The following is a 20,941-nucleotide window of genomic DNA, read 5'->3' as shown; positions in this document are numbered from 1 at the left end:
CGATTAGTTCTTGGGCGACAATTGGTTGAAGATGTGTTGCAAATTGTTTCATTTTGATGTTAGTTTTGGGTACACAAGTAATACAACGGGCAATATATGTTTGATTTTTGGTAGGTTGATTTCTTTAATTCGCCAATAATAGAGTGGGTGGAAACAAGATGATTATCATAAAATTTGTGTTATTGTTTATGGTATTTTTTAATTAAAATAACAGAATACTAACGATATTTATAAAGTAGCTATTATTTATATATTTATATATTTAATTATTTTACTTTTTAGACATAAATTTTATTTGTTCACAAATTAGTATTTTAAATACACATTCAAGTTTTTCTTACTATATTAACTTAACAATGTGGTTTTACTATAAAGACTATAAGACTATGATGACATTTAGTTTTAAACTAAAAATCATTTTTGTGCTTATAGTACAATTACATGACAAATAAAATACTATTTTTAAAATATCGGTTTGTATATATGAAAATAATATTTGTGTGTTAATACATAAATGGTCTAGATGTTTTTTTTATAACTTTACCATGTATGATAAAAATGTATTTTGGCTTCGAGTTTCGGGACAGAAAAATTAAAATCAAGGTTAAAAGTTTTGAATAACCTAATTGCATATTAATATTTTAATTTTAATAATTTTTTAACGTTGTTTGATAAAAAAACAAAATATTATCATATTTTTCAATGTGTAAAAAAAGTTTCTAAATTGAATATTATCATATTCAATCAATTTGAACAATTGAACTCTTGATTTCGGTAACTTCCGGTTCATAAGCTTCATCTATTTTAGAGGGTGTTTGGGATAACTTTTAAAATGACTTTTAACTTTTATCTTTTTCTAAAAGTCAAAAAGATGTTTGGTAATCCTGACTTTTTCAACTTTTTCAATAGATTAAATAACATCTTTTTGAAAAATCACGGAATCATGACTTTTCCATCTTTTACAAAAAGGACTTTTTGGCTTTCAAAAGCTAAGCCAAACACCCTCTTAATGATGCTTCTTTGACTCGGCTAACATGAGCACCAATGTATTTGTTTTCGTTAAAAAAATTTTAAATACAAAATGGTTTATAAGTTTCTCCCAACCCGGTTTTTTTTAACCATTTTAAACCAGCTTCTAACCCTAACAAAGACAGTTTTAAATCAGTTCCAATTATTTTTTAAAGACCAAAACCAGTTTGACCCAAGACAGATGTGTTTAGGGACTTTTCTGCCCATGAACACCTCTGCCAAACACTTCTTACGACATGTACAACCACTCATAACATGATTTAAAAAAAAATAAGTAAAGCAGTTCAATAGAAGCCCAAAATCAAAGGAATTTAACATTTTCTTATAATCAAAACAAAATTTTTTAATATGTTGTTACCAGAACATTAATAGATATCGTATAACAAACACAAACATATAAAGTGAAATATTTGAAGAACTGGTTTAGTCAAAATTGAAAACAACATTAACAGAAGATACCAATGAACTGAAAATTTCTAAATTCATATATTTTTCTAAACCTGTAAGAAATACTACACTGCAAAGAAAAAAAACTTGTACTTTGGAGAAACCAAAACCATTTGGTCAACACCAGCTAAATGAAAAATAAACAAAGATGTACAAATAAATCTCCATGAACTTGTAGATTACATTAAACTTCGACTCTATCCAGAACTTAGCAGACTACCCACACAGACCATTAACCAGATAAAAATCAAGCTTGGATCATAAAATCAAGAGTCTATAAGCCACTATCAACCTTCAGCCTTTAGCCTTGAGCTTAGAAATATATCTGTTAACATGCAAATCATAAAATTGACAAAAAAAATATTAATACAATTTTTAGACTACAAACAAAAAAATCTGTAAAAAAGAATGGCTATCAGATCTCATTAACTACACTTTCTTGATTTCATTTTTCAAATTTACCATGAGATTCTAATAACTACCAACAAAAGTTTAACAAAAACAAATAAATAAGAACAGAAAATGGAAAACAAAGCAACATAACATCTACACCAGGTATAGCCTTCACATGTGTGTACAAATCGGATGGATGAACAAGCATAATTATCTCATATACAAGACCCACAATTTACAATGATAACTTTAGTATTTAGAAAAAATGAAATCACATGATAATTAGAAAATAATTTTAGATGTATTAGAAAAACACTTTCCATTTTATTAAACATATACAGGGAGGCTCACATCATTTAAAGTTGAAAGGTTTCCTAATATAAAAGCACACCATAAAAACAAACCAACCCTAGAAAATCAAATTATAGAACTTGAATCAAAGAAAGCAGAAAAACAGAACAGAGGGAAATACAAAGCCAAAAAGAACCGAATAAATATTAGAGATAACAAAGGAAGAACCTGTTGTCAATTTTGGTACATCAAACCTGAAATCAATCTTGGTTTATCGACACAAAGATCAACATAAGTGACATATATTCATTAGTTGATTAAAGTTTAAAAAGCACACACACACACATACACAAACAGTTCAACAAACACACTTACATATAACACATAGCCTTAAGATTCAAACACACTTAGTGTAAAATGAAGTACTTAACCCAACCAATATTTCTAGATCTTAATATATAAATCTAAAAGATCTTACTATTGTCGGGTTCAGATGTGGTGGTGAGGGAATAGAGTAACGAAACCGATGACAAGATGGTTTAGATCTAGGGTTGACAGAGTACCAATGGTCGTGAGTGATGGAGATAACGTTGGTGGTGAAGGGGACAACAAACGCACATATACAAAGATCTAACTCAAATCCATAAATCCATCTCTTTTGTTCAATCATAAACTCATATCGGTAAGGCGGAAGCGGAAGTTAAAGAAACTGGTATTGTAGATAATAGTTTATATGAGGATGGAGTTTAGATTTAGGGTGGTTTACGTTTACAGAGAAGGTAGTGAGTAATGGTGACGGTGAAGAAAATAGGGATGGTGTTGTGTGAGGGTTTTGTGGTGCCGGTGATGATGCTGCCAATAGTGGTGGCAAGGATGCTTACAGAGAGGAAAAACAATAATAAAAGATATTCTACTTTAAAGAGAGGCCACTGAGAATTACGGTAGAGGTGGTCACCGTGGTTAGGGTTTTAGAGGAAGTGACGGAGGAGGCGGCGGTTGAAGTTTGAAACTGGGTTTTCTAGGGTATTGAAAAAAATAGTCGTAGAGAGAAAATTATTATTTTAACATAAATATACACTAATCAATAGTATTTATAGTGTAAATATTTGGTTTTGATTGGTTTAAACTTATTCACATGGATCACTACTATATAATAAATCCATACCATTCAAATAAAATCTAAGGTTAATATTTCATCTCCTTATTTTTAAGACTTTGGTCTTAAAAACTTTTACGCTCCTATTATGCATGCATTATAAATTAGTATGATATATATATATATATATATATATATATATATATATATATATATATATATATATATATATATATATATATATATATATATTTCCTTAACTTGCCTTAGTGATTGTCTTGAGATAGTCCCTTGTGTAACGACCCAAAATTTAAGACCAAAAATTTCTTTTAATAAAACATTACTCCAAACAAATTCATCATTCCAAAACATAATTTGAGTATAAGTTTTCAAAACACATGATCATTATCAGAGTAAACATTCCAAGACTGACTAATCTATGGTGTGTGTCATGCGATCACCCCGAGCTCCTCCCTCCGCTACCGGAAGTACCTGAAAACAAAACTGAAAACCGTAAGCACGAAGCTTAGTGAGTTCCCCACCATACCACATACCATGCATAACCATATACTGCACATACTGGGCCACGCCCGCTATCCGGGGCCTCGCCCCCTACTTCGGGCCTCGCCCGCTATAACGGCCCCGCCGCTCCAGGCCCCGCCTGGCTTCGAGCCCCGCTCGGATACAGATCTGTTTCACTCAGGCCTCGCCTGTCACAGGGCCCCGCCCACTAAGATATAAGAGCACATGCATATATCACATAACATCACATAAGCTAAACATATACTAACAGCTCTTGCTCTAAGACCTCGCCTATCTCCGGGCCCCGCCCGAGTCCTGCTACTGATGAGTCCTGGAACCTCGTCCATACTCCTGCTGATAGTGAGATATGGGCCCCGCCCATCCCCACTCCTCTCCTAACTTGGGCCTCGCCCCTGGACTGCTACTACTGAGATGTGGAACACCATCCACACTCTGCTATTGGTAAGATACGGGGACCTCGCCCCCACTCACCTCCCTACCAGGCACATACAAGTATCACACAGACAACATGTATAAACTATCACATACACCACTCCTTGGGCACCCGCCCTCTATCATTGGACCTCGTCCGAATATCATACTAGCATGCTGTGCCTAGGGCTTACCCCCGGGCCTTCTACTCATAACTACATGGGCCGACATTGTGGCCGTAGACCCATTCATACAAAGGGAAACTCACATGCACTGGCTGAACTTGCTGATGATCCCACTAGTTGTTGCCTGACCACTCACTGAACTCCGGCTCTACTAGCTTCCCGAGCTATCAATATCGATGCAACACTTAGTATAACTGACCCACGACAGTCAACCAAGTCAACCCTAGTCCAGGTCAAAGTCCTGGTCAAAGTCAACCTTCCAGGTCAACCCTACTCGCCGAGTCCACCTACTGACTCGCCGAGTTCTTATGCTCAAAGTCCTTCTAACCGCGACTTGACTCGCCGAGTCAGCCCCTGACTCACCGAGTCTACCGACTCTCAAATCCTGACCTGATCAACTCACTGAGTCCTGGCTCGACTCGCTAACTCGAGTGTAACGACCCAATTTTCATGACCAAAAATTTCGTTTTAAAAACATTACTTTAGAAATATTAAAAGCTAAAAACATTGCCTGATCAAATCATAACACAAGTGAACCATGTCTAAAAGCCAATTCATACATTCAATCAAAATATCAGAGTACAAATCCTAGTGAAGCTCGTAAATGCGGAAACCGGAGAGTGTGTGTGTGACATGCTGCTACCGCGCCGGCTCCTTTCCCCTAGCTGAGGAGGTACCTGAAACCAAAACTGAAGACTGTAAGCACAAAGCTTAGTGAGTTCCCCCGTCGTACCACATACCATACAAACACGTAACATACATACTGCCAGGCTATTTTGGGGTGCCTGACTACCCGGTACGGCCGTTCTGGGGTGCCGTCCTACCCGTGTCAAGCCATTCTGGGGTGCTGACTACCCATGTCAAGCCATTCTGGGGTGCTGACTACCCGTCGGTCCTAACAACCGACCACAAGGACTGGTCCCCTCATACTACCTCTATCGCATATAACATAACAAGCCAGCATGCAAACATATCATCATATACTGTCAGACGTATCTGGGGTGTCTGACTACCCTTCGGTCCTAACAACCGAACTCGACTACTATCGCATACAACGTATCATGCTAGCATATAACATATCAGGTAGTAGTAAACCTAGATGATATCACAAAGACAATCATCTACCATACGTCTCCTACTGGTGGGTCGGCGTTGTGGCCTTAGACCCACCGCTACTGGAAGGTAACTCACCTCGAAGTAGCTGTTGATCTGATCGGGAACTGACTGCCTACTGCTGCTGCTCCGGAAATCCTCCGGCTGCAATTCCCACAATATACCCAATCAAACACTGCACACTGACCTTTGGGTAAAAAGACCATTTTACCCCTGACCATGCCCTAAGTCAAAGTCAGAGTCAACTTTCAGTTGACCCGACTTGCCGAGTTGGCTTTCCAACTCGCCGAGTCCCTATCCAAACGACTGCCCTGAATCCCGATCCTACCCGTCGAGTTAGGCAACGACTCGACGGGTTTACCTTCTTAACCAATATTCAAGTCCTTCATCCTACTCGCCGAGTTGTATGAACAACTCGTCGAGTTCATCTTCATCCGATGAACACTGATGCTAATACTCGCCGAGTTGTATGAACAACTCGTCGAGTCCATCTTCATCCGAAGAACACTTATGCTGAGACTCGCCGAGTTGTATGAACAACTCGCCGAGTCTGTTCTTGATCTAAGGAGATTGCCTTGAACTCGCCGATTCAGGGCATTGACTCGCCGAGTACCTCCATAGATGAGTTAAGCTTCCGACTCACTGAGTCACACCCCGTGACTCACTGCTCACTCGACACTACGAAAAGGGGACAAACTCGGAGACTCGCGAACAGACTCGCCGAGTCATATGAACGACTCGCCGAGTCGTTGCCATGCATCCACTAAATACACAGATTTGCTCGATTCCAGTCCATGCCATTCACAGATCTGGACTTCTAGGACACTAATCACACGTAAAGTTTCCAACTTTACGTGTGGATATTCACCAATATGGATTTTAGGGCTCAAAATGTCTCAAAAGGGTAGATCTAGGGCTAACAAGCAACATGGGGCCATAAAGCTAACATATCTGAGCTCCTGGAGCTCAATCTTGCCTAGATCCAGAGGCCAAACATCTTATTACGACATACAATGCACATACAAGCTTGGGGATTTGACCAAGAAGGACCCAAATGAAGTTTTAAGCATAGAATCAAGGGGAAAACGGGTTATACCTCAAAGGAACTGCTGGAAGAACACAAATAATGCCTGGATGGCTTCCCTTCTTCTGGATCTACTTCCTTCCTCCTTCCAAACCTTCAAAAACACACACACTAACCTCAAACTCTCAAAGAATAGCTTAGAACGAGAGATACAGGGCTTTAAGGGTCAATGGGGGCCGACTTGGGGCTAATAAGTCCTTTAAATAGGGTGCAAACCCCTGAAACTTAGGGTTTCATCCAACAGCTATGACTCGCCGAGTCGCCAACTTAAACGTGTCCCGGGTCCCGCATCCACTCGGCGAGTCGGACCTATGACTCGCCGAGTCCAAGGCTAAAAGAAAGGAAATACTCAAATAACATTTACATACCAGGAACCGGGTGCTACAAATCTCCCCCACTTATTTTAGACTTCGTCCTCGAAGTCTGCTGCTCGATCCTGAAACAGCTCGGGATAATGCTCCATCATCTTGTCCACCAGCTCCCAAGTCCATTCCGAACCCTTGCGGTGCTGCCATTGAACCTTCACTAGCTCCACCTTCTTGTTCCTCAAATCCTTCGACTTCCTATCGAGGATTGCGATTGGGCGCTCAATATAATTCAGGCTGTCATCAACCTGAATATCCTCCAAAGGTACTACTGCAGAATCATCCACTAGGCACTTTCGCAACTGAGAAACATGGAAAGTGCTGTGGATCTGGCTAAGCTCGGCTGGCAGATCCAGCCTATACGCTACCTTGCCCACCCGGGCTACGACCCTGAACTGTCCGATGAATCGCGGGCCCAACTTGCCCCGCTTCCTGAATCGAATGACGCCTTTCCACGGCGACACCTTCAGGAGAACCATATCCCCGACCTGGAACTCCAAATCGGATCGACGCTTGTCGGCATAACTTTTCTGCCGACTCTGAGCAGTCTGAAGCCTGCTCCGGACCTGCTGGATCCTCTCGATCGTCTTGAGCACCACTTCGGTGCTCCCCATGACCCTCTGGCCAACTTCACCCCAGCATATCGGGGTCCTACACCTCCGCCCGTACAACATCTCAAAGGGAGGGCGGTCGATACTCGCGTGATAGCTGTTGTTGTAGGAGAACTTGGCCAGGGAAAGATAGGTATCCCAGCTACCACCGAAATCTAGCACGCACGCCCGCAGCATATCCTCCAGAGTCTGGATGGTCCTCTCGCTCTGCCCATCCGTCTGCGGGTGAAAGGCAGTGCTAAAATGCAGACGAGTGCCCAACTCGTCATGGAATCTCTTCCAAAACTTGGAAGTAAAACGCACATCCCTGTCCGAGATCACCGATACTGGCACCCCATGCCGTGCCACAATCTCTCTGATATAGATGTCGGCCAATTTCTCGGCCGATATGCTCTCCTGAATCGGAATAAAGTGGGCACTCTTGGTCAATCTATCTACGATGACCCAAATCGAATCCACTCCACGTGCGGTCCTGGGAAGCTTCGTGATAAAATCCATCGTGATATCTTCCCATTTCCACAGTGGAATATCCAACGGCTGCATCTTGCCATGCGGTCTCTGATGTTCGGCCTTGACTTCCTGCAGGTCAAACATCGCTTGACATACCATGCCACATCCCGCTTCATGCAGGGCCATCAATAGTCTAGACGAAGATCCCTATACATCTTCGTTGCCCCGGGATGAATAGAGAATCGGGACTTGTGCGCCTCCTCCATCAAAATCTGGCGCACGCCTCCGTGATACGGCACCCACACCCTACGGTGTAGTGTCAAAAGTCCTCGACTATCATAATCAAAGGAGGAAACCTGACCCACCACACGCTCGCTCTTCCGATGCTCCTCCTTGATAGCCTCCTGTTGAGCCTCCCGAATCTGCTCCAACAGGGGAGTCACCACGGTCATCCTCATGCAAACGTCCCTGATCGGCGCCGCCTTGCGGCTAAGCGCATCGGCCACCACATTGGCCTTCCCCGGGTGGTAAAGGATCTCACAATCATAATCCTTCACCACGTCCAACCATCGACGCTGCCTCATGTTCAGATTCGGCTGATCCATGAGGTACCTCAAACTCTTGTGGTCCGTGTAGATGGTACATCGAACCCCGTAGAGGTAATGCCGCCAAATCTTGAGGGCAAAGACCACCGCCCCCAACTCCAAATCGTGCGTCGGATAGTTCGCCTCGTGAGGCTTGAGCTGCCTCGAAGCGTAGGCAATGACATGCCCCCTCTGCATCAGTACCGCGCCCAACCCAGAAATGGATGCATCACAATAAACCACAAAATCCTCTACGCCCTCTGGCAGGGCTAAGATCGGCGCCTCACACAATCTCTGCCTCAGCGTCTCAAATGCAGCCTGCTGCTCGGGCCCCCACCGAAAGACCACGAATTTCTTCGTCAGCCGTGTCAGGGGCACGACTATCTTGGAGAAATCCTGGATAAATCTCCGATAGTAGCCTACCAATCCCAGGAAAATCTGAATCTCAGATGGAGACTTCGGAACCTCCCACCTCATCACGGCCTCGACCTTGGCCGGATCGACCAGAATCCCGTTCTGGTTGACGAGGTGTCCTAGAAATTGCACCTCGCGCAACCAAAACTCACACTTGGAGAACTTGGCATACAAGCTCTCCCTCCTCAGGGTCTCTAACACCTCTCTCAGATGCTCCTCATGTTCCTCCCGAGTCTTGGAATAAACCAAGATATCATCGATAAAGACTATCACAGACCGGTCCAGCATCGGTCTGCATACGCGGTTCATGAGGTCCATGAACGCGGCAGGAGCATTGGTGAGTCCAAACGGCATCACCACGAACTCATAATGGCCATAACGCGTCCGAAACGCGGTCTTCTGCATATCCTCCTCCCTGACCCTCATCTGATGATAACCCGAACGCAAATCAATCTTGGAGAACCAAGATGCTCCCTGAAGCTGGTCAAAGAGGTCATCAATCCTCGGAAGCGGGTAACAGTTCTTCACTGTTACCTTGTTCAGCTCCCGATAATCTATACACATCCGATGCGACCCGTCCTTCTTCTTCACAAACAGAATCGGGGCTCCCCAGGGCAAATTGCTCGGACGAATAAACCCCTTGTCTAGCAGCTCCTGCAGCTGCGTAGACAACTCCTGCATCTCGGGAGGAGCCAACCGATACGGTGCCTTGGCTATCGGAGCCGCACCAGGAACAAGGTCAATCCTGAACTCCACCTATCGCTCCGGAGGTATCCCAGGAAGCTCCTCTGGGAAAACATCTGCAAAGTCTTGGACCACCAGAACCTCGCTCACTGTCGGCTTACCCGCCTTCCGGGTATCCATCACATACGCGACATATCCTGCGCATCCCTGCTGAAGATAGCGCCTAGCCCTCGCTGCTGAACATACATAGGGTCCACACTGGGGCCTCTCTCCATGAATCACTAACTCTCCCCCACTTGGGGTCCTGACCCGCACTAGCTGCTGCGCGCAATCTATCACAGCCCCATTAGGGCTCAGCCAATCCATGCCTATAATCACCTTGTTCCCACGCAACGGTATGGGAACCAAATCTACCAAATAGCGCTCCTCGAACAAACGCAGCACGCAATCTCGAAATACCATCGATGCTCGCACCAATCGATCATCAGCAATCTCCACCTCCAAAGGGCAATCTAACTCGCCTGATGGCTCATGAAACTTCTTGCTAAGCGCAAGGGAAACGAATGAACGGGACGCACCCGAATCAAATAACACCATGAACTGGGAGGCCGTTCACATGGAACGATCCTAATGCATACGCATACATACAGAGCACATATCAATAACATAACATTATAAAAATAAGATAGAGGGAAAGAATCATACCCGTCACCACATCGGGTGCGGCGCGTGCCTCCTCGGTAGTCAGCTGAAATGCTCGGCTCCTCACCACTGGAGCCTCTGACTTGCCCTGCCGGCCATCCGTGATCCGCAGGGTCGCTGGAGCTGGCGCCTTCACTGGCGCTGAAACTATCAACTGGGGGCAATTGGCCTTCTTGTGGCCCCTCTGGTTGCAGTGAAAACACAACAACTCTGATGTCTGAATAACTGCTGCCGGAGCAGTGCAATCCCTGCTGATGTGCCCGGACTTGCCGCACTTGTAGCAGCCTGATGATCCCATCCTGCACGCCCCCTCGTGCGGCCTGCCGCATTTCCTGCAGCGGCTCGGTCCTGACTGGCCTTTCGGCCTACCATCTGATCCCTTGGGCTTCTTCCCCGAAGCCCCTCCTGCCTGTCCCTCCTCCAATTTCCATTTCTGGATGTGCTCCAAATCTATCTCCCTCTCCCTCGCCCTGGCAATCATAGAGTCCAAGGTAGGGCAAGCCGAAAAGCTAACATGCTCCCGGATGTCAGCTCGTAGCATATCATGGTAACGAGTCCTCCTCATGTCCTCGTCACCGGCATACTGGGGCACCAACAAAGCCCTCTCCCGGAACTTGGCGGTGATCTCCGCCACAGTCTCCGTCGTCTGTCTCATGTCAAGAAACTCCCTGGCCAGCTGCTGAAGCTCGACCGCCGGCGCAAACTCTGCCCTGAACCTGGTCACAAAGTCCGACCAGGTCATAGCCTCGATAGCTGAGGCTCCCAACGAGTCACCCACTGACTCCCACCAATCCCGGGCTCGATCCCGTAAACATCCTGCTGCATACCTCACCTTCAACCCCTCGGGGCAGAAGCTAGTCAACTGGGCAGACTCGATGTCTGCAATCCATCGCCTGGCAGCAATGGGGTCTTTCACCCCATGGAAATCCGGCGCACCACTGCCCCTGAAGTCCTTAAAGGACAGTGTGCGAGATCCCGACTGGCCAGATGCCATGTCGCTCCTGAACGCCCTGAGGCGATCCTCCATCAACTCGATGATCCCTTCCTTGATCGACCCAAAGATAATGGGAGTCGACTCAATGATACCCCTGGTAATCTCTGACGCGATGAACTCGCATAGTCCCTCATCAACCGGCTCGGAACCTGATCCCGAACCTGACCCCTCTCCTGAACCGCCATCTACCGGCCTCGATCGAAGCACCACCATTCTGCAATACATCACAACAATCATTAGTGATACTGATACTCCCTGAGGGATCACATCTACTTACAAGTTCCCTGGTCTTATCTTGGCCATCCTTGGTTCGGGTACAGATCCTCTGCTTTCAGTAGTACGGGCCCATACTACCTTCCACATCTATCCATACCTTCTTCAAGGAATGCCTCGACTCCACCAGATCCCTTTCACTGCTGCTGATTACTGCTATACTCATCCTAGGCTTGCCCTAGGGAAATCTCTAGTTCCACTCTAACCAATCCTCAGCTGCTGCAGGCCTCCTTGTAATGCCAATTAGCCATTACCCGAATACCATCACATGTGACGAGGCTCAGATAATCCTTCGAGTACCCGACTCGTCCCTACAACGGTTGGACTCAAACAAGAGCTGCGCAGTAGGATCAAATCCGACACTCTAAGATTATTCAACCCTGATCACATGTGACGTGACGCATTCGCCTAATGGCTAACTCCCATTATTCAGAGCCCCACGTAGCACGAAGCAAGCAACATTCAGATAAGGGTAACAATCTCAATTAACTCTATCTACTATCAGGAATTGAGCTAGCATAAAGTGCTAAGCTCATACTACCAGGCATAACCTAATCAGGCTATCCTACTTACTATCTACTCAATAACTAGCATGCAAGTTCTCATACAACTGAAACACATTAAGCAGGCACATAAGGCATCACTCCTAGATCCTTAGTCCTATTCTAGCATGCTGTTCTACAAAAACTGATAAACATAACATAAACTTGTATGGGTACTTTGGGGATACTTACTTGAGCTCGGCCGGTCGCGCACATCACACACTTCGTTCTTTCTCAAGACTCTTTTCTCAATTTTAGAAAACATTTTCTTTTAGAAAATCTTTTAATCCCTCGATTTGAGTTCAGACACTCCCGAAGGTGTGTCCGAATCCCTCAAACTAGGGCTCTGATACCAACTTGTAACGACCCAATTTTCATGACCAAAAATTTCGTTTTAAAAACATTACTTTAGAAAATATTAAAAGCTAAAAACATTGTCTGATCAAATCATAACACAAGTGAACCATGTCTAAAAGCCAATTCATACATTCAATCAAAATATCAGAGTACAAATCCCAGTGAAGCTCGTAAATGCGGAAACCGGAGAGTGTGTGTGTGTGACATGCTGCTACCGCGCCGGCTCCTTTCCCCTAGCTGAGGAGGTACCTGAAACCAAAACTGAAGACTGTAAGCACAAAGCTTAGTGAGTTCCCCCGTCGTACCACATACCAAACAAACACGTAACATACATACTGCCAGGCTATTCTGGGGTGCCTGACTACCCGGTACGGCCATTCTGGGGTGCCGTCCTACCCGTGTCAAGCCATTCTGGGGTGCTGACTACCCATGTCAAGCCATTCTGGGGTGCTGACTACCCATGTCAAGCCATTATGGGGTGTTGACTACCCGTCGGTCCTAACAACCGACCACAGGGACTGGTCCCCTCATACTACCTCTATCGCATATAACATAACAAGCCAGCATGCAAACATATCATCATATACTGTCAGACGTATCTGGGGTGTCTGACTACCCTTCGGTTCTAACAACCGAACTCGACTACTATCGCATACAACGTATCATGCTAGCATATAACATATCAGGTAGTAGTAAACCTAGATGATATCACAAAGACAATCATCTACCATATGTCTCCTACTGGTGGGTCGACGTTGTGGCCTTAGACCCACCGCTACTGGAAGGTAACTCACCTCGAAGTAGCTGCTGATCTGATCGGGAACTGACTGCCTACTGCTGCTGCTGCTGCTGCTTCGGAAATCCTCCGGCTGCAATTCCCACAATATACCCAATCAAACACTGCGCACTGACCTTTGGGTAAAAAGACCATTTTACCCCTGACCATGCCCTAAGTCAAAGTCAGAGTCAACTTTCAGTTGACCCGACTCGCCGAGTTGGCTTTCCAACTCGCCGAGTCCCTATCCAAACGACTGCCCTGAATCCCGATCCTACCCGTCGAGTTAGGCGACGACTCGACGGGTTTACCTTCTTAACCAATATTCAAGTCCTTCATCCTACTCGCCGAGTTGTATGAACAACTCGTCGAGTTCATCTTCATCCGATGAACACTGATGCTAAGACTCGCCGAGTTGTATGAACAACTCGTCGAGTCAATCTTCATCCGAAGAACACTTATGCTGAGACTCGCCGAGTTGTATGAACAACTCGCCGAGTCTGTTCTTGATCTAAGGAGATTGCCTTGAACTCGCCGAGTCAGGGCATTGACTCGCCGAGTACCTCCATAGATGAGTTAAGCTTCCGAATCACTGAGTCACACCCCGTGACTCACTGCTCACTCGACACTACGAAAAGGGGACAAACTCGGAGACTCGCGAACAGACTCGCCGAGTCGTTGCCATGCATCCACTAAATACACAGATTTGCTCGATTCCAGTCCATGCCATTCACAGATCTGGACTTCTAGGACACTAATCACACGTAAAGTTTCCAACTTTACGTGTGGATATTCACCAATATGGATTTTACGGCTCAAAATGTCTCAAAAGGGTAGATCTAGGGCTCACAAGCAACATGGGGCCATAAAGCTAACATATCTGAGCTCCTGGAGCTCAATCTTGCCTAGATCCAGAGGCCAAACATCTTATTACGACATACAATGCACATACAAGCTTGGGGATTTGACCAAGAAGGACCCAAATGAAGTTTTAAGCATAGAATCAAGGGGAAAACGGGTTATACCTCAAAGGAACTGCTGGAAGAACACAAATAATGCCTGGATGGCTTCCCTTCTTCTGGATCTACTTCCTTCCTCCTTCCAAACCTTCAAAAACACACACACACTAACCTCAAACTCTCAAAGAATAGCTTAGAACGAGAGATACAGGGCTTTAAGGGTCAATGGGGGCCGACTTGGGGCTAATAAGTCCTTTAAATAGGGTGCAAACCCCTGAAACTTAGGGTTTCATCCAACAGCTATGACTCGCCGAGTCGCCAACTTAAACGTGTCCCGGGTCCCGCATCCACTCGGCGAGTCGGACCTATGACTCGCCGAGTCCAAGGCTAAAAGAAAGGAAATACTCAAATAACATTTACGTACCAGGAACCAGGTGCTACATTGAGTCTTAACTCGAAGGGTTTGGGACCACGCGACCTGACTCGTCGAGTCCAAGAACAGACCCGCCAAGCACAAGGCAAACTCCAACCAACTCGCCGAGTTCATGCACATCTTCAACCGACTCGACGAGCTGTTCATCCCACTCGTCGAGTTCCTCCTCATCTTCAAGCTACTCGCCGAGTCTATTCGGTTCCACAAACATGCAGAGAACTTTCAAGGCATGCAGGGACTCCAAACCATAGATCTACCCTTCCCAAGCCTACTCCTCACGTAAAGTTGCAAACTTTACGTGTAGAGAAGGAGATCTAGGCAAAATGCACCATAAACTAGGGTTTAAGACCAAGAGGCTCCATAATCCACTCCATGACTGATACTTTACGGGATTCTAAACCACAACAAGCATGGATCTGAGGTAGCAACCTCAGATCTGGACCTCAAACTCGAGATTGATCTTAAACATGGCTTAAAAGCCCCAAAACTCATAACCAAGGAAAATCTGGAGGAGAGAAACGAATTAATACCTTCAAATGCTCTGAAATGATCCCCACACTTTGGATCCAAAGCCACTCCTTGATGCTTCAAGATTCCCACTTCTTCTTCTTCCTTTAAATCACTCAAAAATGGCCAAAAGCTTGAATGAGCACAATGGGGGCTTAGGGTGCGGCGTTCTGGGTGTGAGAGACAGTAAAGGAGCCCTAGGAAGAAGAATGAGGCGATTAAATAGGCTCCAAGCCCCGGATTTAGGGTTTTCCTCGCACAGACCCTACTCGTCGAGTCGCCTTGGCCGACTCGCCGAGTTGGTCACTTAATCCTCGACTCGGATCCCGCTCGGACTCGCCGAGTTCCTCCTTGGACTCGCCGAGTCCCTCCTAAATTTAGGGTTTCCTTTACATTCTTGGCTTTCAAAATCTTGGGTGTTACAACTCTCCCCCACTTAAACTAAACTTCGTCCTCGAAGTTTACCATGGCCCACCACCAGCTATCTGCCTCCAATACCCCACCAATTGTTCCAACACCAGCTGCCCACCTTCGCTGGTCTTTCTCCTGATCATTTTGACTAGCATCAACCCTTGCGGATAATCATCTCGGGTCAACCCCAAACCTGAACATTCTGGAAACACAACTTACTCAGCCGACAATCTTTCTCGTACTTTCAGAGTACTGCAACCGAACCTATAGGGGTTCACCCCCTTCTTTCCTCACGCGATTCCCTTGCCTTCCCAAGGCGATGCTCTAAAAACAACTATTTCCTCTGACACCGTGAAGATCCTATCTTCACCATTCCATTATTTCCGCTAAATTCAATACGGGTCATCACCACCAGTAACCACTGACACTCCTCTCTTGACATATCTTGGTGTCGAGTACCCCTCGACTCATCTGCCTCCCGGATGAACTGAGACCACTCTGGTCCCTACCAACCAATCAACATCTGGATTACCGGATCCCATCGGTAGCTAGACCCAACTCCATCACTAGTCGCTCTCAGCGACTTCCAAAGAAACCTCGACCACCTAACGGCTCAATCAAATCTGCCATCCAGGCACTACAAACCTGGGATCCCTGATCCCCTATCTTGACACTAAGGTCCCTACCAGGTCCCACCTGCGCTGCTAAAACTCACGGGCCTCGCCCATGGGTCCCACCCGTCTCTATCCTTCTAGTCCCACTAGTCTATTCACTCTCGCTCGGGCCTCGCCCATGGGTCTCACCCAACTATATCCTGGAGCGGCCTCTCCCAAGGTCTCACCTTGCTAGGGCTATACAGGCAACTCCCTATCATTCTCAACCACTACCCATCCTGATCCCTATCTGATCACTAGAAAATGAGGGCCTCGCCCCAACTCCGCTAACGAAGCGACTAGGGAATGCTACAGCTTACCCATAGCCTACGTCACCATCCATTGCTGACTGCTAGTGAATGATACGGCTGCCCCGTAGTCTTACAACACTTCCACTACTGACTGCTAATACGAAGGCACCCATGTGCCATTAGCTCTCAAGATCCTCATTCCGACTCCCTCGAGACACACGACGATCCACAACCTGAATTCCCAACCACGAACTAACCATTACCGACACACGCTCTAGCTGATGGGGAGTTTCTCAAACTCCCAACCTTAAAATCCTCAATCCATCGAACGCTGAACTACTTCCCTTCCTTCTCGGAGGTCGCGCACTCCTTCTGGGTCTGCGTGCTCCTACCCTGGCTTACTCGGAGGATTCTCCCCCACTTCGATCCTGCTTACCCCTTGTTGCTCAATGCTCACAGAGAAAATCCCAATCCTTGCTACCATACCATAATCAATCTGCTGAGGAACCCAAGCCTACCATAGCTAGGGATCTAACCAATCCATCTCTGACACTACACGACCCTGATATAGCGAGACATACCAAATCCCTTCCAAGCATGCTACAGCTACTACATCCTACGCAACCTTCTCCAATAGAGCACAACCCCCAACTACCATACAAATATCCAAGGTATGCAGATGGCATATAACTCGATCATAATCAACCGCACATAAATAAAATACTCGGTATAACTCGACCATAATCAACCGCACATAAATAAAATACTCATACCGATGATGATGCAGAACCATAACAATATAATCATGCACAAAATAAAATAACTGCAAATGGAAATTGCATACCTGCAACATCCGGCGATGCTCACGCCTCCACGGTCGTCATCTGAAAAGCCCTGCTCCCTGCTGCAGGTGCCTCTACCCGGCTCTGACGGCCATCCGTGATCCTCAAGGTTGCAGGGGCGGGTGCCATCACCTGTCCTGCCGAAGACAAACTGGGGCACTGGGCCTTCTTGTGGCCCCACTGTTTGTAATGAAAACATATCAAGTTTGATCCCTGCGCGGCGGTAACAGTGCAATCCTTGCTGAAATGACTAGTCCGACCGCACTTGAAACAGCCAGACTCACCACCGCTACCACTCCTGCACGCGCCCCCGTGCGCCCTACCACACTTTTCGCACCGACTGCGGTCCTGATGATCCCTCGATCTCGAATCCGATCCCTTGGGCCTTTTGCCCGAACCCGCAGCTACCTGGACCTCATCCGACTTCCTCTTCCGGATTTGCTCCAAATCAATCTCCCTTTCTCTAGCCCAAGAAATCATATCTTCCAGCGTCTTACATCTGGATCTGCTCACGAACTCCCTGATGTCATCCCTCAACATCTCATGATATCGGGCCTTCTTCATCTCCTCATCCGCAACATACTGCGGTACAAGAAGAGCCCTCTCCCTGAACTTGGTGGTGATCTCCGCCACAGTCTCAGTAGTCTGCGTCAAATCCTGAAACTCTCGTGCCAGCTGCTGCACCTTAATCATCGGTGAAAACTCCGCCCTGAACCTGGCCGAGAAATCGCTCCAAGTCATCGCGTCCAATGCGGCATCATCCCCCAAGGCATGACCAATCTCCTCCCACCAATCCCTCGCTCTGTCCTTCAGAAGACAGGAAGCGAGTCTGACCTTGTCCCCCTCGGGACACTTGCTCGAACGAAAAGCATTGGCAACATCAGCCAACCATCTGATGCTAGCGATGGGGTCCCTAGCCCCATGATAATCTGGTGCCCCGCATGCTCTGAACTCTCGAAATGTCAAGGTACGCGCTCCCATCAATGCCATCATCTCAGTACGGAAGGATCCCAACCTCTCATCCAAGATCTCCAGTATACCCTCCTTGACCGTGCCAAAGATCACAGGAGTCTGAGCTAGAATAATGCGCGTAACCTCAGCTGATATCAACTCTCTCATCCGCTCCTCGAGCTGCTCGGCCCCTGAATCCGAGCCTGATCCCTCTCCGGTGACTGACTCGCCCGCTGGTCTCTCTCGCAATGTCACCATGCTGAAAATATACCACAACCACTATCAGAATACTCATCACTGATGCGAGACCAAACATACCCTACCAGGTTCCCGGTCTTGTCTCGACCCTTCCCGAATCGAGTACGGATCCTCTGCTTTCAGTAGTACGGGCCCATACTACCTTCCACATCTATCCGTACTTTCCTCAGGAATTTCTTTGACTCCACCAGGTCCCTTATCCACTAATACCGCTCCCAGCACTATCTCATCCTAGGCTTACCCTAGGGAAACCTCTGACTCATCTCAAACCAGTCCTCAGCTGCTGAAGGTCTCCTTGTGATGCCAATTAGCCATCACCTGGATACCATCACATGCGACGAGGCTCAGATAATCCTTCAAGTAAAAGACTCGTCCCTACAACGGTTGGACTCAAACGAGAGTTGCGCAATAGGAACAAATCCAACACTCTGAGATTATTCAACCCTGATCTCATGTGACGTGTTGTATTCACCTAATGGCTAACTCCCATCACTCAGAATCCCACAATGCACAAAGCAAGCAGCATTCGAACAAGGGAAAATCTAACCATAAAATACCCAAGCAATCATATCCTCATATCAAGAATCTGAACTATCACGCAACACAAACTCATAACTCAGGCATAACCTAAACATGCTATCCTACTACTGTCTACTCAGCACTACTATGCAGCTCAAAAGCACAAATAATAGGCACATAAGGCATCATCCCTAGATCATTAGTCCTATTCTAGCATGCTGTTCTACCAAATGATAATCATAACATAAACTTGTATGGGTATTTTGGGGTACTTACTTGAGCTCGGTTGATTGCATGCACCACACCTCTTTTCTCTTTTCAAAGTTCTTTTCTTTCTAAATTCCTTTTGCTTTTCGAAAACTGTTTTTCATTCTAAAAATTCTTTTTACAAAACTGTCTTTTCGCTTTTGAAAAATTTTTATCCGACCCCTCAGTTTGAGTTCAGGCACACCCGAGAGTATGCCCGAATCCCTCAAACCAAGGCTCTGATACCAACTTGTAACGACCCAAAATTTAAGACCAAAAATTTCTTTTAATAAAACATTACCCCAAACAAATTCATCATTCCAAAACATAATTTGAGTATAAGTTTTCAAAACACATGATCATTATCAGAGTAAACATTCCCAGGCTGACTAATCTATGGTGTGTGCCATGCGATCACCCCCAGCTCCTCCCTCCGCTACCGAAAGTACCTGAAAACAAAACTGAAAACCGTAAGCATGAAGCTTAGTGAGTTCCCCACCTTACCACATACCATGCATAACCATATACTACACATACTGGGCCACGCCCGCTATCCGGGGCCTCACCCCCTACTTCGGGCCTCGCCCGCTACAACGGCCCCGCCGCTCCAGGCCCCGCCTGGCTTCGAGCCCCGCTCGGATACAGATCTGTTTCACTCAGGCCTCGCCTGTCACAGGGCCCCGCCCACTAACATATAAGAGCACATACATATATCACATAACATCACATAAGCTAAACATATACTAACAGCTCTTGCTCTAAGGCCTCGCCTATCTCTGGGCCCCGCCCGAGTCCTGCTACTGATGAGTCCTGGAACCTCGTCCATACTCCTGCTGATAGTGAGATACAGGCCCCGCCCATCCCCACTCCTCTCCTAACTTGGGCCTCGCCCCTGGACTGCTACTACTGAGATGTGGAACACCATCCACACTCTGCTATTGGTGAGATACGGGGACCTCGCCCCCACTCACCTCCCTACCAGGCACATACAAGTATCACACATATAACATGTATAAACTATCACATACACCACTCCTTGGGCACCCGACCTCTATCATTGGACCTCGTCCGAATATCATACTAGCATGCTGTGCCTAGGGCTTACCCCCGGGCCTTCTACTCATAACTACATGGGCCGACATTGTGGCCGTAGACCCATTCATACAAAGGGAAACTCACATGCACTGGCTGAACTTGCTGATGATCCCACTAGTTGCTGCCTGACCACTCACTGAACTCCGGCTCTACTAGCTTCCCGAGCTATCAATATCAATGCAACACTTAGTATAACTGACCCACGACAGTCAACCAAGTCAACCCTAGTCCAGGTCAAAGTCAACCTTCCAGGTCAACCCTACTCGCCGAGTCCACCTACTGACTCGCCGAGTTCTTATGCTCAAAGTCCTTCCAACCGCGACTTGACTCGCCGAGTCAGCCCCTGACTCGCCGAGTCTACCGACTCTCAAATCCTGACCTGATCAACTCACTGAGTCCTGGCTCGACTCGCTGACTCGAGTCTTAACTCGAAGGGTTTGGGACCACGCGACCTGACTCGTCGAGTCCAAGAA

The 20,941-nt window shown here is 46.4% G+C and overlaps 1 long non-coding RNA gene across 1 annotated transcript; it reads right to left on the bottom strand.

Annotated features, from left to right (window-relative positions):
- Positions 1-1,491: 1,491 nt before the first annotated feature.
- LOC111915291 (uncharacterized) lies at positions 1,492-3,206 on the bottom strand. Its single transcript, XR_002858117.1, has 2 exons — positions 2,639-3,206; positions 1,492-1,801 (listed from the first exon to the last, which is right to left on the bottom strand). It is a non-coding gene; the product is annotated as an uncharacterized LOC111915291 (long non-coding RNA).
- Positions 3,207-20,941: the final 17,735 nt, after the last annotated feature.

This window comes from Lactuca sativa, chromosome 8, assembly GCF_002870075.4.
Source record: "Lactuca sativa cultivar Salinas chromosome 8, Lsat_Salinas_v11, whole genome shotgun sequence".
Classification (NCBI taxonomy): domain Eukaryota; kingdom Viridiplantae; phylum Streptophyta; class Magnoliopsida; order Asterales; family Asteraceae; genus Lactuca; species Lactuca sativa.
This window is presented reverse-complemented; position numbering and strand designations above follow the sequence as displayed.